The sequence below is a fragment of the Neofelis nebulosa genome, chromosome 4 (genome assembly GCF_028018385.1).
Source record: "Neofelis nebulosa isolate mNeoNeb1 chromosome 4, mNeoNeb1.pri, whole genome shotgun sequence".
Taxonomy (NCBI): domain Eukaryota; kingdom Metazoa; phylum Chordata; class Mammalia; order Carnivora; family Felidae; genus Neofelis; species Neofelis nebulosa.
The window spans coordinates 131401206-131418490 of record NC_080785.1 but is presented as its reverse complement, the minus strand read 5'-3'; the positions used below and the strand labels follow the sequence as shown (position 1 = coordinate 131418490).

The 17285-nt window shown below is 43.2% G+C and overlaps 1 protein-coding gene and 1 long non-coding RNA gene across 9 annotated transcripts in view; one reads left to right on the top strand and one right to left on the bottom strand.

Moving 5' to 3' along the window:
- FOXP1 (forkhead box P1) overlaps window positions 1-17285 on the bottom strand; it is a 511285-nt gene that overhangs the window by 280501 nt on the left and 213499 nt on the right. The gene's annotated exons all lie outside the window — the stretch shown is intronic.
- On the top strand, window positions 1621-11184 carry LOC131511025 (uncharacterized). The gene is made up of 3 exons (XR_009261306.1): window positions 1621-1887; window positions 8625-8750; window positions 9877-11184. It is a non-coding gene; the product is annotated as an uncharacterized LOC131511025 (long non-coding RNA).

Here is a 17285-nt window from a genome sequence, read left to right as displayed (position 1 = left end):
TCGTATTATCTAAACAGTGTTCAAAAATTTAAAGAAAGTAGCTTTTCATTTTATTCATCGAGGAATCCATTAAAGCTTAGGCTCTGAAGTAGTATGTAAATTATGTGCCTTTCAAGGTAGAGCTAGGGCAAATTCACTCCATCAACTAATGATGAACCTCATTATGTGCAGGGAGGATTTCATAATGAGGAAAGAGCCACCCGCCATTCCATGTTCTAACATAAATCCCTGTAAAATTTGAATATCTCCCCGTCTAATTAAAGGCTACTAATTCCAATCACCCCCTCCATGGCCCCAAAGTAAAAATAAACCTCTTTAAAAGCACAGACTACAGTTATATTTCTAAAGCAGCACTCGATTCTGTTTGGACTCAGAACCTTCCACTCAGATATGTTTTGCGACAAGCATAATTAGCAGCTTTCTAAGATACAAACTTTGAGGCTGTTCGGGCTCATTTTGGTTAAATACACTGGATTTCTATTTTTCAGAGAGCTTCACCTTGACGGGGCTACAGTGCATGCACAGAAATGATCCACAGCCAAGAAACCAACAGGAATGTGCGAGCGTCGTAATAACGTAAAATAAAATTCTTACACTAGAGTTCCAGGCTGAAGCTGAGATGTTCAGGAAAAAAAAAAAAAAAACAAAAAAAACCCAAAAAACCAAAAACAAAAGAAACGCGCGTTGTGGCATGAACCCGGGATTACATTTGGATGGGGATGTATTCAGACCTGCTTGGGAACAACATACTTGATTCTGGAACACAACTGCTTACTTTTAATGCGGTTTGAACTAATGAACAAGTACAGCCCAGCGTGTCACAAGCCATAGAGCTATTCCCTCTTGTAATCACTGACTTTGATTTTTTTTTTTTAACCGAACACTACAGAACGCAAACCCAACGTTGCCAAACATATTTATTATGATTAATAGCCTGTAATATCTCTCACTAAGGCTTAATTTGCTCTTTTTTTCAATTATGAATCTGCACTACTCTATTCCAGTCCCCTTTGCAGGTAGAGATGAATTTCTTGTGGTCTTTACTCTTTGTATTGAACTGCCACCCAGCAAGGCACAATTAGTTAAAAACAGCAAATCTCCACCTTGACTCTATCAGAGCACCAGATTAGGCGAAATAAGAGAACCCAAATCAGTGAGAAACATGTGAAGGTGTCCAGGGAATTAAAAGCAATTAGACCAAAGGAAAAAGGAAGAGTCCATACGCTGGTCACCCACTAACTCACACCTTTACATTAGAATTCAATTAAAAAAAAAAAAAAAAAAAAGACAAAGAAAAAAATATCCTGGATCCTCTATTTAATTTTGATAAACTGAATACACAGAATCCAATAAGGAAATCTTATCTGCTGTCGTCAATTCCACTGTCCCCCCAAAAGTCTGAACCCCAGTTTGGTAATGCCATTTACACACCAGCGTGACACCAGGTGTAACATTTCAGGAGCTAACGAGTCCATTCTACTAGAGATGCTGCTGCTTTCTAAGTTGCATAAAAATAAACTCCACTCCATAAAAGCTGCCACAGTGCGTGCTCTCTCATCCCTGGGCTCCAGGCGTGATCTACACCACCACCCCCCCTGCCTTTTAGGTCAGCCACTCATGCATTAGGAAGACATCCCTCCCAAAATAACTCGGCCCTCCCCCAAAGCACAGAGTTGAGCAGCCTACCTTTGTTCTGGAGTTGCAGATAATAACAGGCAAGCCTCAAGACCATGAGGATTTGGAAAAGATCAGGAGAGTTGAAGAAAAAGAAGAAGGAAAAGAAATACTCCAAGTAGAGAAGAATTGGAAGAAACAACAGGAAAACCCTTCTAATGAACTGTAGTGGCTGCCACAGGATCGGGGGTGTCTTCACCAGTGTTTACACCAGTGAGTACACCCCTGTTCCATCTCATCCACAACTGGTGGCATCCCCCCCCCCCCGAATCTATGCATGACAATTAAAAGCAACTGCACCTCTCCGTTTGGGAGGGGGACCACAAAAGACCTCCGCAATATTTCTTTACAATGTCTATATCACTGATGAGCATTAGTTTGAGTGACAAAGGTCCCGGGCTAAATCAACATTCTTACCTTAATGTTCCTAGTAAAAGGCTCCAGGAAACATAACTCATGAGACATGTATGCAAAGATGTGTCTCAAGGAATTAATCCAGAGCCCGCAGATGAAGGGGGGGGTGGGTGGGAAATTTTTTGAAAAAGGAAAAAAGGAGAAAAGAAAAAGCAATGGCTTATTTCCAAACAAACGCAGCTCAGCCCGGGCAGCGATGGCATAAGAACAGGTTTGCATATACAGAGCTCAGTGGCAGAAACGAGAGTTCTGTAGGATTTATTTGACACTTATTTTCCGGAAAGCCTTTTGTGGAGTTGTACGGTTTGTTTCTTATTGTCTGAGAGGCAGTTAGGCGCTTTCTCCCGGAGGGGGCCCCTCAACCCCTGGGCTTGGCTGCCTCTGACAGGGAGGTAACCATATTAGGATGTGTATGGTAAAGTAAACAATAACATAGTTGCAATGAAATGGAATTTTTTTTCCAAGCTAATGGTGTTGGGGTCAGTCTGTCTTTTTAGCCATTCCCACTAATTTTGTTTCCTAGTTCAAACAGGCCCTCCTCCTCCCTTTTTTTTTTTAAGTGCTAGCTGTTTCCAAATATCTGACTGTAAATTTGCTGAGAATGTTTGCAATGTAAGAAAAAGCTTTTAACATCCAAATAAAGATCCTGCCAGTTTAATCATTAAAGGGGATGTGAATTTTCAAACCCTTGCAAAGATCCAACTCTCCCCTACTTTCCTCCCCCCCCGACCCCCACCTCGATATCTCCCTGAAGGTTAAAATTACTTGGTCATTTAAAAGTACCTTCTAAATAAATCAGATTTTTAAAGAAAGAGACTGTTACCTTCATAAAAATTCCACATTCACATACGGTGTCACTGAGTGAAGTCTTAACCGTTCATGCGCCTGAAAATTTATTACCTGAAATTTCTAGGATGGTTACTTTTACATGATAAAGCTCTTTCCCACCTCCTCCAACCCTCGGTTTCCCCCCCCCAACCCCGCCCCGCCCGGAAGGAAAAAGTAGGCATAAAACACTGTTGTCAAGTCGGCCTCTAGAAATTAGCTAACCAAACAAAAAATATTAAGAATGAGTTCTCAAGATGTTGCAAATTTAGGAAAAGTTCTGCAGGTCCAAAGACAACAATAAAAAGTAGGGCTGCTTTCTGCCCACTGTCACTCAGTAGATTTCCCGCCGAAGCAGCGAGGGAAGCATCCCCGTCCAAGGTCAGGGTCAGGGCCGGCGGAGGAGGGCAGCGGCGCGACTGAGGAGCACGGAGGGTGGGTGCTGGGGGACAGCCGGCCAGCTGCCAGGCAGCCCAGGGCAGAGCGAGCTCCCGTGTCTTGGTCCCGTAGGTGAGGGCCCTGCGTGGCTGCTCCTGAAAGCACTTTCCCGGAGAGATCTGCCCAAATGCGGGTGTTTAAGTAGCGGCCAGCCCCTCGGTGTGCAAGGAGGGGTTAGAGGCACAGCACTGCTGCCTGTGAGGACCCCAGAAACCACCCCCGCCCCAGGCACAGAGGCAAAACACGTGGCGAGAGCCACAGGGCACAGGCAGGGGAAGAAATGATACATGCAATTAAGAATGAAGCCAGGCCGATGGAGCAAACACAATACACGTGGCCCTGGTGCAACTTCCAGAGCTCAGAAAAAGAGCGCCTCCCCAGCCCGGAACCCCTGGGCGGGCCTCTGCATGGCCTCGCTGCTTATCAGATCCGTATCACACAGAAACCTAAAACCCCTGCAACTCATGTTTTATTAAAACATGTTTAGCATTCTTCTTAAAGATAGGTTTTAACCCCAAATACCCATGAAATTAAATCTCCTATGCCACTTATCTGCACTGCCGGGCAAAAACTAAAGTTGAGCTAAACAGAGAGATAGCAAAATCAATAAATCACACCAAACAAGTAGCAGTTCAAAAGTTCAAAGATATGATGGCCAGTTCACTGTGTCTTAGCACTCACCCAATAATAACTGGTCTCCGTCACTCCGCACAGTATAGACAATTTCATGGCATCATTTTCATTAGCCTGTCTCATGGAAAATTGCTAGCTATTTATGTATACGCTAAAATAAATTAGCCATTTCATCGAGCAGTGTGATTCTTATAAAATACATTAACACAATACTCGATTTTCCAGTTGGAGTAAATAAATAAATCAATAAATTCAATACAGGGTGATTCTTTTATTGTGGCGCTCTAGCTCTCAGCGTAAGTGTTTTTATTGGGTTTATTTGTTTCAATAAAAATTGAAATGGGCCAGTGATCTCAGTGCATCTTAGAAAAAAAAAATCTATCCAATATTTGGGAAAGTATTGCGTAGAACGCTCAAACTTAGAATCGTATTCAAAAATCATCTTCACGATAATTATGATTCCACAACCTCATTCTGATGGGGATTTCACAAAGGGAAAGGCAGAATCTGCCAGGTGCTTCACTCTTGTCGCGTTTCTGTGCCAGAGACCCGAGTCTGGGGGTGAGGCTTCTGAAAGACAGCAGCCCCTCGCTGTGCTGCGACCTTATGCCTCGGACGTGCCTCTTCCCTGGACAGGGAGAAAGGACCGAGGGGCAACTGCCAGCTGGCCTCTTCTGTCACACCTTACGGAACGCCATTGATTGTGGCTCAGAGAAGGCCATTTACTCCAACCCCTGGGGGAAAGACTGGGGTATCATGATTGCAAGAGAGAAGAGAGAGGTGTGCTGATGCTGTAAATAAACTCAGGCCAAAGGCCTGCCAGCAGCTCCCGAGGCGAAACGGAGAACACAGCAAGCAGGGGATTTTTCCTGGGTCACCAGTGCAACTGAAATCAAAGGAGGAGCAGGGGAGTGGATATCTGTTGTTTATGCCTGCCCAACATCCACGCTCCTTTTCCTCTGATAACACCAGCTGCATTTTTCTTTAGGGGAAGTGCCCCATACCCTCTGGCTGGTGAGCCACAGTCCTGGGATGCATCTCCCAGCTCCAGAGGTGGAGCCATAAACCAAAGTCTGACCAATCAGTGCCATCTGCTCTACTGGCCGCCCTGATTGGCTGACGGATGGACAGGTCCCAAATCGGAATGGCACTCCGCTCCTAGTATTCTGTAGGAACTACTCGGAGAGGGAGACTGTCCTTTTGCTGGGCTTTTGAGAGCTTTGAGAGCACAGACTGGGCTCGTCCCCACAAAAAAAGAGAGCTGGCTGAAAGAGGTCAGGACACAGCAAGTCAGGGATGAGCCCAAGAGCAGGACAGATTCCTAACAGTACCGGTGGAGGACCATCCCACGCCTGGACTTACCCATTACGTGAGCCAATGAACTTCCCTTATTTGCCCAGCCAGCCGGAGTTGGTGCTGGGTTATTTGCAACCAAGAGGTGCAATACAGGATGTCAAACTAGACAGGTGTTCCATGTGTAGTTCTTCAACTCTACCATATGTATTAGCCCCGATGAGAAAGCAAACCAACTAAAAACACACTAACCGACAAACTCCCACAGCTATTACTCAAAATCTGTAGACCTCACCTATCTATGTATCCTGATCATCGGCCATGTTCTCTTCTCTGCTATCACTGAAAAGAAAGAGCTGGAAGAATGAGTGATGACCCATAGTCCAAAGGACCGCCAGACGAGCTGAAAGCAAACTAGACTAGAGATCTAAAATAAATCCAGTGTGAGGTCTAATAAAGACTTAATATCTCTACGCCCCTGGTGCTGGTGGTTCCAGTCAGCAATGGACCAACAAATCAGTTTTGGTAAATAGCCAGTTGGCATACACAACAGGCCTTGTGTCTTCTGACCAGACTCATGAACAAGGGATGAAGATCTGACTTTCATTCTCTGATAAAAGCTGTATTGAGGTGCAGAGGTGGGATCGAGCAGTCGCTTAGTCCCTGATGGCAAACACCAGTGAGGAGGCAGAGAAGGGGAAAAAGGCCTGTGTGGGTCCTTAAAAACAGGCCAACACAAACTTGCCAGCCCAACACTCTTTCTGAGTCCCTTCTGCACATCCACTGACATTCATAAAAATGTCTACCGGTTGACCAGATGCTCTTACCTGCAGCCTACCAAAGTTTCAACCTGCTGGGCAAAGTGTAAAACTATTATAGGAGATACAAATATTCTAATATGGCATGGGGTATAGCTAACATTCGCTGCATCATACTGATAGAAGGGAATGTGGACAAATTCAAACGTCATCCTTGAGTTTTACTCCTATATTGGTTCTCTAATCACTATAAAAACTACCACTTACCAATTCTCTAACTGCAGTAGAACACACTGTAATTGGCATGGAATTCTTACAATACTTTTCCCATTTCACAGATATGGCAAACTCAGACTCAGGTTAAGTGATTTATGTAAGGTCACAAAGTGAGCAATGAACAGAGTGAGGTTTCAGTGTCGATTGGCTGGCATGCAAAACCCACGGTTGGCTTTAGCCCTGTCACCTTCCTTTCCTTCCTTCCTTCTCAGGAATTCAGTTTTTCATTATAATATGTCATTAATTCTTAAATCTCCAATATCTAACACCAACTAACTGGGAAAAACACACAAATTTCACAAAATTTATATATATTCACAAAATGTACTACATTCTATGAAGGAAAACAGACATGAACCAAGGATGAGAAAAAAATGGCAGGGTCCTGGGGAACCTATTTAAACAGAGTGAACAGGAATGTCCTTAGAGTAAGTGACATTTAAGCTGGGGTGGAGAGGGTGAGGCCCTGCCAGACTGCTTGGCTTTTAGCCCTGGCTCCAGCCCAGCCAGATTGGCAAACCAGGGCCCTGATTTCCTCCATGGGCAGGAAAGGACCCCAAATCAATACAGCCAGGCTTTCTCAGGAGTCGTAACCATAGCAACACAAACAATTAAAAAATAAAACAATAATAGAAGCTACCTATGACTTTATTCTTAATATGCTGGAGACTGTACTAATCACTTGGCGTGTATTTTCTCATTTCATCTTTAAAATAACCCTATAAGACACACAGTCATCACCTCCATTGGTACCCAAAAGCTCAGAGAAGTTAAGTAACCTGCTCTTAGCCACACAGCAGATAAGTGGGAGCCTACACCTGAGCCCAGCTCTGGACGGAACACCTGATTCTGGTACCCCACCCTGGCATTCACCTGCGATGGTCAGCCTGAGCCTTGGTTGCTTACACTAATGTCCTGGCTAATGACAAAGGCCTGGAGTGGAATATCACCCACCCCAAGACATTATGATTTAGATGGTCGGCTCCACTCAGTTTGCAGGGAGAGGGAGAGTGAAGAGGGAGAAAGCAGAGGAAGAGGGGGGACCGATCCCATGGCCCCCTTATTTCTCCCAACCCAGCTATAGTAGTGTTAACTAGACTCCCCTGGTGGCTTTATGGATCCTTCCCTGCCTGTGATTAGGACTATGGGATTTGGGACAAGGCTTTTCGAGGCATCGCCTCAAGTTTTAACCCTACTACATGTCAATATTGTATCAATACACAGGTTACCTGCAGTCTTGGGAGCAGAAGTCACTTTAAACTTCTAGATGAGGAGCTGTGGGCCATCAGAGTCCCCCCACCCTGAAGGGTAGACTTTCTGAACCTCAGCACTACTGACAGGTTGGGCCAATAACCCTTCACTGTGGAAGCTGTTCTGTGCACTGCAGGGTATCTAACAGCATTCCTAGGTAGCATCACCACCACCCCAGTTGTGACAGTAAAAAATGCCACCAGGGGCACGTGGGTGGCTCAGTTGGTTAAGCGTCCGACTTCGACTCAGGTCATGATCTCCCGGTTCGTGGGTTCGAGCCCTGCGTTGGGCTCTGTGCTGACAGCTCGGAGCCTGGGGCCTGCTTCGGACTCTGTGTCTCCCTCTCTCTCTGCCCCTCTTCCCCCCTCGCACTCTGTCTCTGTTTATCTCTCTCAAAAATAAACATAAAATAAATTTTTAAAAGATGCCTCCAGATATTGCCAAACAGTCTCTGGTGGAGAAAATCACTTCTGGACGAGACCCGCACATCTAGAGAAACTCTCCCCGATAGGACTTTCTGTGGACAACTTACACTGTCCAACAGAGTAACCGCCGGGCACTTGAGTCTACCTAGCACTTGGGAATATGGCTAGTACATTGCGGAACGAGACTCTTAAATTTATGTAATTTTAATTAATTTAAATTTAAATAGCCACATACATCTAAGGGCTACTACGTCCTGGACTGTGTGCAGTTTTAGAAGTGTCGCAACTTTTCCATATTCATGAGAATCCGATCCTCGGCAGATGGGTATTTGGTTCCCGGTTTGAAGATTCTATATATTAATTAAAATTTTTATTTTATTTTCAGTGGAAACAGTTTTGGTCCTGACTTCTTAAAAACCCCATGCTTATGGTGAATCTTCTCATTTTTCTAAAAACTTCCATCTAATGTTTATACAAATTCGAATCACAGGTTTGATTAGAATTGCAGACTTATTTAGTTGACTGATTCAGGCAAGAGATGTATACTTGCGGGCTAAAAATAGGTGCATTCTTTAAGAAGCCAGTAGCAAAGTAATCTTTTTCCCTGTTGGCAAAACATATTTGCTTCTCCCTTTAGGCCATGCTGCCAGTAAACTGGGTCTTCGGGGACATCAGCTATCCTGGAGAAAGAGCTCTGCTCTACCAACTCTAATCACCCAAGCCATCTGGAAAAAGAGTGACATTATGGAAGATTTCTTACACAGTAAGATCCCTCCAGTCTGTCTCTCCCCTGAAAACTCCCAACTACACATATTCAGGTGGAACTTTTCCCTGTAGCTCCAAGTGTGATGAATTTTTCAGCTTAGGGAGAAAGATGAGTATTGATGTAACAAAGTGACGGTAAAACCAGCCGTACGACATTATAAATACATCACAGCTGTCAGGATGTTTCTTTCACAATGGGCAAATACAGAAGCACAGAATATTTTCGGGGTGGGAGAGGGTAGTCATACCCAACACCATGTGCAGAGTGTCAAACATCCAGAGCTACAGCTCTGAGCAGGAAGCTGAGCCATCTCCAAAGCATTTCTTGGGTGACATACAGAAAGCCAGAGATGGTATAAAGCCTAATGATGAATAAAGTAAACAAAGCGGTTTGGCTTAATCATCATCTCTAGATACCAAGAAATTTCAGCTTCAGCAGTAATGTAGGAATCGAAAACTACATTGTCATTCTAAACAATACCAAAAAAAAATTTTTTTTTTAAATACCTAAAATAACAACTTCATACCCTTTGCCAGGCACAACCTAGATTTTGAAGTTGATCTTAGCTGGTCAAGTATCAAATGTCACTCCACATGTAGATACTATTCAACAGTCATTCCCAACTTCTCCACCACCCCGTCGCCCTACTCCTCAAACTAAAAAAAAAAAAAAAAAAAAAGACAGAGAGAGAGAAAGGGAGAGAGAGAGAGAGAGAGAGGTGGTCCCCTTCCCCTTCCCAGCTTTCTCTGCAATTACGGACAGACATCTAACTTAGCTCTGGCCAAAAGATATAAGGGATATAAGATATAAGCTATTTTTCCTCCTTGATTGGAGGAAAATCATACAAAGCTTTCTTTCTCTCCCTCTCTCTGCCTTGGCCCCTTCTCCCACTTTTGTGCCTATGAATGTGACTTTGTAGGCAGATGATGCCTGGAGCTGTAGCAGCCATCTTGTGGCCACGAGGAAAAAGCTAAAAGAATCACAGCTAAGCCAACCCAGCAGTCAGTATTATTCAGGTGCTGAACCACTCTTGAAACTGACTACCTTTGGTCTTCTGGGCAAGTAAATGATTAATATCCTTATGTTTTCAGCCACTACTAATGAGGTTTTCTGTTACTAACAGGTGAACACACGCTAATTGACATATCTTAAGTCCTGGAGAAAAATCACTTCCTTAAGGGAACTTGAGTAATCAACGTGTAATTAGCCAATCCTCCTGGCATGGAAGATGGCTCCCTTGTCACTTGAGAACTTATCACTAAAGAAAATTATTCTTAGTCTTTAGAGGCTCCCTGAAGAAAAACACCACCCCTTCACACCTACTGTGTGTGAATTCTGTGCAAGGCTTTTACTCAAGTGATTTGCTTATACAACCTCATCTAGTCTTCCAACAACTCTGTGGAGGAGGTACTATAATTTATCCAAATTTCTGAGGAGAAGAAACAGAAGCAAAGAGAGGTAAAACAGAATGTCCCAGGCCAAGAGCTGTTAATGGAAAACCTGGTCGCACAGTGGGTCAATGGTTATATGCATAGCCCCGGCTATAAAACGTGGATAACTGCAACCAAGTGATAAACATTTCATGTTCTAAGACATAATGGAAGAAGCCTGGGCTCAGAGCACAGGACACCCAGTCACATGAGCTGTGCCTGGTAACCGAAGACAGGATTCTGTGTCTCATTCTCAAGAGCTATGGATGCTCACATTCAGGTGACAGTCACCATCACAAGTAGGCACAGATGTCGCTTTAGCGTTGCCTGTCTCCGCACCCTGGAGGATGGAATGGGGGCAATGCCTGTAGCACCTCGTGCTTGCTGGGTTCCCCCGTGTTTCAACACTAAAGGAACCAAAGAGGTAAATACACTTCCAGGGAAGTTGTAAAAAAAAAAAAGAAAAAAGAAAGGAAGCACGGGTCAGAAAAAAAAATAGCTTCGAAATACTGGAAGGCAAACTGGCGAAATGGATAGGTGCAGCACACCTACGTGCGTGGGGGAGAGGGGAAGCAAGGCGGCATGCAGCTTAGGGTAGTGAAGAACCATCAGCCAGCCTGGCTATACACTTACTGGCTGTGTGACCCTGAGTAACTAGCTCGACTTCTCTGAGCCTGAAGTTTCCCATCCATAATGTGGAAATGAGAGAAGGATCTAACATTTTGGGTTGCAATGGAAGTCCAATAAAATGGTACATGTCAAAGTTCTCACCTAGTACACAGTCAGTGCTCACTAACAGTTACCTATCCTCCCCCTCCACTTGCTCCTCATCAGTGCTGACTGATGATGAATTGCAGAATTACTGCACAGGCCCTAGCCTAGTGCTCGGCATGCACTAGGTACTCAGTAAGTGCTCGTTCCTTGGTTTTCCCAACTCTCTTCCCGCCACAAATAACTCAAAGATTTAATTCTGATATGATGCACCTATCGCAATTTTTAAAAATCTGAACAAATTTATCCCACTAAAATGGTTCTGGGTTTGATGCTATGGTAAATTCATAGACAGACAAAATATCTCTGGACATACGTGTACATGACAGGTATGGTAAATAACAAAGAGAAAACTATGCAGTTAAATATACGTAAATGAACATATATTTTCAAATATTATACATGCAAGGATACCCCTATCCATTTGCTAAATTCTCTGTGTGATGAGGAAAGACTTAATTTTAATTTTTAAAATATTTCTTAACAGTTCAAATTTTCTGCTATAAAAGTATACTCCTTATAGAAACTGGAGGACGACATAACTTTTCAAAAGATAAAAAAGAGAAGAATGACCCAACTTCTATCCTCTTGAATTGGTTTTCTAACAGTTGCTAATTTGTCAACCACGTAAATGGCAACAAATCTTTAAGAAGTAAGTAATTTTCTGAACATTTAACTAACCTAACCTCCATGCCCTTAATAAGTTACTGTTCACTATTTTTCCCTCCCAACTTCCTCTTCTCACCAGGAATAAATTCTTCCCCCAATTTCAACCCTTTCTTTTTTTCAAAAATATCTCAGGGGACATCTTTAACCTCCTCCCACCCCATTCATGGTGTGACTAAAGTCTACAGATGGGTTGGGAACACAAAAATAAATAACTTATTAAGAGTCATGACCACTGGGCTGGCCTCATTCATGGAGGTTTCGTGGACTGGCGTTTGCTGAAAAGTTTTTCCTTTTTGGTTGACTGGCCTCATAGAGCCCTGTGAATGCCAGGACTTATGATAAGCAACGACATACTTAACTGTTACATATTAATGTTCATGATAATGCAATCTTTCATTTGGGTGATTTAAAAGTCCCTCTAGTCCGACTTACAGTTAGATATACACTGAATGCTTCATCAATCATAACCATTTTTATTCTCCATCTTGTGCAAAATACTAGAGAAGGTGAATTTCAACTACACACTGAAGAGGGCTTTCCTATTAGCCCTGAAAAATTTCTCTCTTGTCATTTATACATTGGATTCCCAGAGTTCCTGCCTAAGCAATCTGTTCACCTGCACCTTTCACTACAGCAGATCTTATCTACAGAGGAAAAGGAAATCCACATTCATATCTCTTCTACAGGGCCAAATCTTCCTTATCTTACAGAGAGAAGAAAGCACGTCTCAGTTATGGACTAGACAAAACGCCTGGCATCTCAACATGTGAAACGTTTGTGAGCAAGCAGCTTGAGAGGGTCGGGATGACTCAAAACGAAGGTAAAGCAGGATTTAGAAATAATTCGCACCAAGAACCAATGAGCCCCCCACCGTCAAGCAGTAGGCAGTGATCACAGAAAACTCTCACAAATGCACTTGAAAGAGACTACACCTCCTTTCCATTCCTGTAAGGGCTTGTCATAGTTTCAGGGCCAAAATCTTCCCGCAGCTGACCTTGGACCTACAAACCGTGAGGCAAATCAAAATGGAGGAAGGGATCAAATCAGTCACCATGCAAGATGGCAACTCCAATTATCTTCAAAGTTAGAAACCCAACACCTTTTATCGTACCACTACAGTAGTCCCGTATGCAGCCTGCAGCGCCCTCACGTACAACACACAAATCCGTGCAACTATAAACACATAAAAAGCTGTGCCCCAAAATGCTCTGCTTAGGGTACAGGAGAATTAAGACTATCCCTCTAAAAATTTTTTTTAATAAAATCTTATATTCAATATTTAGATTTTGATTTTATGACCTTTCTTCACTTTTATCCTCTTAAATTCTCCCATCTTAACAATCTCCTTTGAGGCTAATAAATTTATGTTTTTATTCCTAGGTCGTTTATAGGTTGATCTCTTGAGGCAAAGAAACATTGAATTATTGGAATTCAGTGTAGAGATGCTTCCAGGGTAAAGGCTCTCTGTTTATTAGCAGAAGAAATGCATTCAACTAATTTGACTTGTAAGTCTGATAAAATCTCCCCGGAAAAACTGATTCTATTATGATGAATAATCCTTTGAGGTGAAAAATGAGAAATATACACACTAGCTTTTATTATATATTAATTCCAACAGGGTCTGAAACGAAACTCAAGTAAGCCATCTTTAAGATGTTGGAAAATGGCAAACTTCCCTGCAAACTACATGCAAGAAGTAATTAAAGTAAATGAACATGAAATTAAACAGCACCCCCATAAAGTCGGATATAAAAGTAAAGATTATTAGAAAAAAAATCGTCTTCCTCCTCTATATTAATCTCATGAATTGTGCGTTTACTCTATTTCTCTTTTATTATTTGATGATGGGTTTTTAGAGCTTGGGTTTTATTAGGACTTGCTCGAGGAAGGTCTTCAGTAAGAAGCTAACTACAGGTCTGAGTATGTTATTACATCTTTCCCAATGACTTAAATACTAGATGAAGCCATACAAGATAAGGGTGGGCTCATCAAGCTTGCTGCAGAGCAAAGCTGGAAGGCTTCCGGATATCACTGATGACCACGTCAAGATCATCAGAAAGGAGATTTAAAGCTACAGTATATGGGACTTTATTTATAGAGGAAAAACTCTGCACCTCCTTCAATAAACTCTACTATTCATGTAAAATTCAGGGACAGCTGGTATTTGTTGAATTTTGGGGGCTATCCAGAATCCATTCTTAGTTCAATTTCTTTTTGGGGAATTACCACCCTCCCTCGCTGTTCCAGGCAGGGTGGGAATCCTCAAAGTCCCCTGCCCTCTCATAGCCATCAGGTGGCTACGTGATGCCAAGTAGGAGCATCTGATTCATGCAGAGCAGGCTGATGTGAGGATAGAAAAATGTGTGCGGAGGGCTGGTTTTAGCAGTGACAGTGATGAGCTGGTCAAGTCATTCAAGCTGCCTTTATGCGGGAATTGTCCTGCCTCCTATCCATTCCCAAATTTCTGTCCATTCAGGAAGCTACTAGCTATTGCCCCGATGAATTCTTGTAAGTTGGCCAGAGGTGATCTCTGTTGCTTGAAATCAAAGAATCAACCGATATGATGGGATGAGCCTGGCTTGACATTGGTTCACAGGAGTAAATGGAGCTCACTCAACCCAAGCTCAGTATAATTCACCTTATGTGATATTGTGCTCTTCTGCCACATTCTGGCCAACAGTCAGTAAAGTCATTAAAGTCCAGTGTCCAAATCTGCAAATCGGGAATCTCTCCTTTCCTGGTCTTGACAGCATAGTGCTAGATAGAGATCACCGAAAAATACAGAATGGGTAAAAAAAAGAGGAGGGGTGTGAAAAAAAGTCTGCAGGATGTGTGTGGCAAGATGAAGAAATCTAGCCCTATGAGCATTTATGGAAGGGATGTGGATTCTTCACCTGGACTTCTGGGAACCATAGCAACCACTGTGATGTATTCTCAGGTATCATGGCAACAATCACAGGGACTTTACAATCAGGCAGCTCTGAGTGTTAATGCGTGTCCTTTCTCTTAGCAGCTGATTCTGAGCAAGTTACATCAACTTTCTGGACTTCAGTTTTCTCATCTGTAAAATGGATAGTATTCACATCTGTAACTCATCAACTAGTTGGCAGGAACAAATGTGATAATAATATCTAGCAGTCCTGATGCACAGCAGGCCCTCAACAAAATGGTCCTCATTATTACTGTGCTTCCTAACATCCGTGGAGCACCCACTATCTTCCTAATGTGCTCTGGGGCAAACAAAGTAAGTTACTTAGGCTCTTACCTTCAGGCAAGAATGTGTCGCTTTCAAGCCTGAAAAGAACACACTAAAATACAGAGCAGACTCGAACAAAGGTTATAATGAAATACAAACACACACTTGTGGGAGTCCAGACAAAGGAGTGAGTCATACAGGCTGGGCTAGGTTGAAAGGCTCCATAGAAGTGATATCTGAGCCAAGCCTCGAAGGATGAGTAGGATGTTAATAGGTAAGGGAGGAAGGAAGAAAGAAAGGAAAAAAAAAAAAAAAAAAAAAAGGAAGGCCTGGCATGGCACCCAAAGTTGAAGGAAGCAATAACATGAGCTGCACAAGTTCAAGGGCAGGACAAAAACAAAGGGTAGAATAAGCCATCTGATATAAACTCCATAAGACCGGGAACCAAGTTGGAATCTGTCATTCCTAGGACTATCCTTAACTCCTAGAGGAGGGCCAGTCCCATAAGAGGCTCTCAATTATTCTGTGGAAGGTTACAGTAGAAGAACAAAAGACGGGCACAATGAGGCTAAGGTAGGAAGAGCCTTGAAGGCCACACCAAGGAGCCAAGTCTTCCTTCTACAGTTGGGAAGGCAATGATAAGGACAGAAAGCAGGAGGCTGACTTTAGGAGTGAAATAAACAGGGCTTGATGCTTGGAAGGATGAGGGAGGGGAACGCAAAAGACAAGAGAGTTCTAAGTAGGCTTTACTCTGGGAACTAAATTTTTTGAACTGAAATGTTTCTGTGTCCACAACTATCAATGGTACTACCCTCAAAGTGGATTTTGACCACAGGGAAACCTTTCTGTCCACAGTTCCGAGAATGGAATCAGCTGCCCCATGAGGGAGTGACCATGTCTTTCAAAGCCTGCCGTCAGAAACAAGAAGATCCCAGGTTTAAAGCCAAATGCACCGTGTGACCTTGCAGAGGCTACTTCATCACCTCTTTGTGTCTTAATTTTATTACCTATAAAATGGAGTCAACAGCAGTACATCTTTATAAGGTTGTTAGGAGGACTCAAAGAGAAGATCTACACGAAGGATTCAGAATGGGTCCCGGCACATACGAACTGCTCCATGAATGTCACCGACTATTATTCCTGTTGTGTCTTTGTTATCTACCAAGGATGGTGAAGACCAAGTCTCAGGGTCTAAATGACTGACTTCCCAAGTCTATGATGCTTATATCGGAAGAAAAGTAAACCCCACAGCATCAGGTGAGAGGGGCAGACTCCAGTCGACTGTCAGTTTCCTACAGATGGACTAGGCGGTTCGTGGGTGAACGACTGTACGAAGAAAAACTGATATAGATTTGAGATGAAACGGAAATGCCTACAAGTTAATAAAACGTCTATATTCAAGATGGCATCACGCGGCGTGAACTAACTACATATTAACCAACAGCCGCCACAGGGAGTGCTTCCTTCTGTGGACTCAGCCTGTGACTTATGTCCACGTCCCTTAGGAAAAGGGGAGCCCAGTCACCCTCACACATAAGCAACTTTGTGGGGGGCAACCATGAGAGTCCCGCTAGGGTCTCAAGATGCCACTCCACTAGATGGGAGAGGTGGGGGGCAGGCAGTAGGGAACAACTAAGGGCACTTGGTAATATTTAGGGAAAGGGGAAGGGATGCAGAGAAGAAACTGGCACAACATGCTTTTTGTTGCTGCTGTTTTAAAGCAGAGGTCCTTTTTGGCCATGTTTTGTCAAATGTCTGCAATGGCTCATTTTTGTCACTACTCTTCATCTTTGCATTTTACACTTTTGGCTGAAGTCTGGTAAGCATTCATACATTCTTAAATGCCATATGCAATGTTAAGTAATTTATTTAGATTAATTTCTTAACCCACACTTTGAGTCATCTTAAGACTGACACTCGAAGGACAGTGAATGGTATGAAAGCACAACGTGAGGCAAAAATAATTAAAAGGTGACTCAAGTTTTGGCTGTGACCTGCATGGGTGATTAGCAAGGATGAAAAAAGAAACATTCTTGAAAATCAAAATGTACAATTCAGTTGATATACTTTATTTCCGGGTTGAGAATATAAGCAAGAATGTGCCTTCGCACAGGAAACTGACACCGAGTACCTTCCCTGGGTCACCTTATATTTGAAATGAAACCTGTCGTTCTTGGGGCAATAATGTCTCCTAGAGGAGTCGATGGGCAGGGGTGCAGCACTGGAGGTGTGCCATCATTCCCATCTGTAGGTGGCCGCGGACCTGCCAGAGGTGGTAAAAGGACCCTTGAGAGAATCCTTGGAGGCAATTATGCCTTGGAGGCAATATGCCTCCAGCTTTCTATGTATTAAACAGCAGAAGGGACCAGAAGGTAAGGGGGGATAGCTGCTTTAGAATTTAGCTTTCCACCATACCCCACCTGCCCTTTTCCGAAGTGCAAATTTCTTTGTTTTGAAGTCTGTTTA